The sequence below is a fragment of the Orycteropus afer genome, unplaced genomic scaffold (assembly GCF_000298275.1).
Source record: "Orycteropus afer afer isolate SDZICR_OR568_19922 unplaced genomic scaffold, OryAfe1.0 scaffold00068, whole genome shotgun sequence".
Taxonomy (NCBI): Eukaryota; Metazoa; Chordata; class Mammalia; order Tubulidentata; family Orycteropodidae; genus Orycteropus; species Orycteropus afer.
In genome coordinates this window covers 9,912,793-9,917,560 of record NW_006921655.1, presented here as the reverse complement: position 1 = coordinate 9,917,560, position 4,768 = coordinate 9,912,793, and positions in this window count along the sequence as shown.

The window sequence follows — 4,768 nt, the reverse complement described above, 5'->3', positions numbered from 1 at the left end:
CTTCCTTCCGAGGAGTGGCTGGTGGGTTTGAACCGCCAGCCTTCTGGTTAGCAGTCAAGTGCTTTAGCCACTATGCTACCAGAGCTCCTTATGTAATCCACAGAAAATAATTATGTCCAATTCCTTTAAAACATAGTGTTTTAACTGTCCATTCCTAGTGAGACACAGCATGAGGAAAAACACATGCACACACACACAAGTGAATACACAAACCCGATTCTTATGTTGGGAATATTATTTTTTAAAATTTTTATTGTGATTTGGGTGGAAGTTTAGAGAAAATTGGTTTTCCACTCAACAATTCATACACATTTTGTTTTATGACACTGATTGCAATCCCCACAATGTAACAGTGTTCTTCCCACTTCCTCCCTGTGTTTACTATTTTTGGTTTGTCCTTCTTCCTACCCTTACCAGTCTTCTGAGCTTTATTGCTGGGCAAATGTTGTTCTTTTGATCTTATATGGTTGATTGTTCTAAGGAGTATGGACCTTCTTGGTGTTGTTGTTCATCTTATAGGCTTGTCTTATTGGCAATATTATTATTATACTGTTATTTGTGTGTGGGGGTGCATATGTATGTGTTTACATATAAGTACAAAACAAATAAGTAGTTATGCTAATATCATTGGAACCAACATTTTCTGCATAGATTTCTACAAGTAGAATTGCTAGGTCAAAAGGTAAAAGAACATGTTATTTTACTTTATATTGCCAAATTGCTGTAAGTTGTGCAATTTTGTTTTCTCACTAGCAGTGTATGAGCATTCCTGCTTTCCATCCATCTCCAATAAAGTGGATTGCCAAATTCATAAGTTTTTGCTAGGTAAGAAACAGTATTTGGTACAGCTTTACATTTATCTTTACATAAATGAGATGGAGCATCTTTTTGAATAATGATGATGCATTTATAGATATCTACAATGAAGTACTATGAAGCTCTTAAGGTACGGAAAATTAACTTCTATAAAGTGATCTCTAGGATGTATTGTAAAGTAAAAAGAAAAAAAGCAATGCACAAAAAATGTATATGCTATACTACTTTTTGTGTAGATCTGGGGGGAGTGAATATATAATACACACATATATTTGTTTATATTTTAAAAACTAAACAATGAAAAAGTAAACCAAAATCTAATAAAATTGATAATTTATAGGGAAAGTTCAAGAACAAGAGAGTGAGGGTACTGGAATATAAACTTCTTGTCTCTAAATATATCTCGTTTGATATTTTTTACTTTGGAACCATGTAAATGTTTAACATGATTAAAATACAAAGTGAAAGTTAAAAAGCAATCTCTATAATGGGGATTTTTTTCCATTCACTTTAGCTACTCTATCTTCAATAGCAAGTTTCAGAGTCTTTTCTGGTATCAATTTCTGTCTTGTTATGGAATGGAAGAAATGATGAAGTAAAAGACCAGAGCAGATTTCAAACGGCAGCTTGAGGAAACAAAGTAAAATACTATAATGAAATGTGTGGAGAACTAGAAATAGAAAACCAAAAGGAAAGAACATGCTTGGCATTTCTCAAGCTGAAAGAACTGAAGAAAAAATTGAAGCCTCAACTCACAATATTGAAGGATTCTATTGTCAAAATATTGAACAATGCAGAAAGCATCAAAAGAAGATGGAAGGATTATAGAATCACTGTACCAAAAAGAATTGGTTGACATACCACCATTTCAGGAGGTAACATATGATCAATACCAATGGTATTGAAGGAACAAGTCCAAACTGAACTGAAGGCATAGGTGAAAAACAAAGACCCAGGAACTGACAGACTGTCAACTGAGATGTTCCAATAAATGGATGTAATACTGGAAGCACTTACTCATCTATGCCAAGAAATTCGAAAGACAGCTATCTGGTCAATCACCTGTAAGAAATCCATTTTTGTTTTTTTTTGTTTTTGTTATGTGCCGTCGAGTCGGCCCCGACTCATAGCGACCCCTCCTTGGGTTTCCGAGGCAGTATCACTACGGAAGTAGGATTGCCCAACCTTCCTTCCGAGGAGTGGCTGGTGGGTTTGAACCACCAGCCGTCTGGTTAGCAGGCAAGTGTCTTAGCCACTATGCTACCAGAGCTCCCAAGAAATCCATAGTTGCTTCTATTTCAAAGAAAGGTGATCCAACAGAGTGTAGAAATTTTCAGTTTCATTAATATCACATGCAAGTAAAATTTGACTGCTGATGATTTAAAAATGGTTGGAGCACTATATAGGAAACAGCCAAACATTTATGCCAGATTCAGAAAAGGACGTGGAATGAATCTAGGAAAATTGCAAGTTGTCAAAAATGAAATGGAATGCATAAAGATCAATATCCTAGGTGTTAACTAAAATGGACTGGTCTGGGCCATTTTGAATCAGATAATCATATGATCTACTATGCCAGAAATATTAAATTGAAGAGGGATGGTATGGCATTCATCATCACAAAAAGTCAAGATCTATCCTAAAGTACAATGCTGTAGGTGATAGGATAATATCCTTATGCCCACAAGGAAGACCAGTTAATGCTACTATTATTCAAATGTATGCACCAACCACCAACATCAAAGATGAGGAAATTGAAGATTTTTTTTTTACCAACTTCTGCAATCTGAAATTGACCAAACTAGCAATCAAGATATATTGATTAATATTGGTGATTGGAATGCAAAAGTTGGAAACCAAAAAGGAATGACTGGTAGTTGGAAAATGTGACTTTGGTGATAGAAATGGCACTGGAGATTGCATGATAGAATTTTGCAAGACCAACAAATTATTCATTGCAAATACCTTTTTTCAACAACATAAATGGCAGCTATACACATGGACCTTGCCAGATGGAATACACAGGAATCAGATTGACTGCATCTGTGAAGAAAGAAAATTGGAGAAGCTCAACATTTTCAGCCAAAACAAGGCCAAGAGCTGACTGTGGAACAGACCATCAACTGCTCATATGCAAGTTCAAGTTGAAGCTGAAGACAATAAAACAAGTCCACGAGAGCCAAATATGACCTGGATTATATCCTACCTGAATTTAGAGACCACCTGAAGAGTAGATTTGATGCATTGAGCACCAATTACCAAAAACCAGACACACTGTGGGATGACATCAAGAACATCATCCATGAAGAAAGCAAAATATAATTAAAAAGACAAGAAAGCTAGAAAAGACCAAAATGCATGTCAGAAGAGACTCTGAAACACTCTTGAATGGAGAGTAGCTAAAGCAAATGGAAGAAATGACAAGATAAAAGAGCTGAACAGATGTCAAAGAGCAGCGCGAGAAGACAATGTCAATTATTATAATGAAATGTACAAAGACCTGAAGTTAGAAAACAAAAAGTTTAAAAGGAAAGGAGTTCATCAAAGTTGTATCCTTTCACCATACGTATTCAATTGTATGCTGAGCAAAAATAATCCGAGAAGCTGGACTGTTTGAAGAAGAGCATGGCATCAGGATTGGAGGAAGATTCATTAACAACCTGCAATATGCACATGACACGGTCTTATTTGCCGAAAGTGAAGATGGCTTGAAGCACTTATTGATGAAGATTAAAGAGTGCAGTCTGCAGTATGGATTATACCTTAACGTAAAGAAAACAAAATTCTTCACAACTGGACCAATAAGCAGAATCATGATAAATGGAGAAAGATTGAAGTTGTCAGGGATTTCATTTTACTTGGATCCATAGTCAACATCCATGTAAGCAGCTGTCAGGAAATCAGTCATAGTGAACTGGGCAAATCTGCTGCAAAAGACCTCTTTCAAGTGCTGAAGAGCAAAGATGTCACTTTGAAGACTAAGGTGCACCTAACACAAGCCATGGTACTTTCAATCACTTCGTATGTATGTGAAAATGGACAATGAATAAGGAAGACTGAAGAAGACAAATTGACACATTTGAATTATGGTGATGGCGATGAATATTGAATATTCAGTGGTCTGCCTGAAGATAAAACAAATCTGTCTTGGATGAAGCGCAATCAGAATGTTCCTTAGAAGGAAAATTGGGGAGACTTCAACTCTTGTACTTTGGTAATGTTGTCAGGAAGGAAGGACCAGTGCCTGGAGAAGGATATCACTCTTGGTAAAGTAGATGATCAGTGAAGAGGTAGACCCTCAATAAGATGGATTGACATTGTGGTGCAGTAATGCCCTCAAGCATGCAATTACTGTGAGGATGGCGCAGTGCTGGGAAGTGCCTTGTTCTGTTGTACGTAGGGTCACTCTGAGTTGGCGCTGATTCCATGACACCTGATAACAATAAAAGAAACAAACTGAAATAAATGAATCAATCTTTTCATATATTTGAGGGCTGTTTGCATCTCTTTTTATTTCAATTTCCTATAACTTTGACCTATTTCTCCATCAAGATCACTTTCCTTTTATAAAATGTTAGAAGCCTTTCATATGTTAGCCCTTTGTGATATAAATTGCAAATATATTTTTACAGTTTGCCATTCAACTTTGTGCTTCGTTTTTTGTTTGTTTGTTTAGATTATAGTTATAGATTATAGTATCTTCCCTTATTGCTTTTGGATGTTGAGTCATAGTTAGGAATGCTTTTTCCATCCCCAGGCGTAAAGGAATTTACACATGTTTTTTTCTAGTACTTGTATATTTTCACTTTGTTTATATTTAGATCTCTGATCCATTTGGAATTTATCGTAGTGTAGAGTGTGAAGAATAGATTGAATTTCATCTTTTTCCATATGGCTTACTGGCCCTACACCTTTATTATTTTATCTCAATTTAGTGAACTCCCATGCCTAC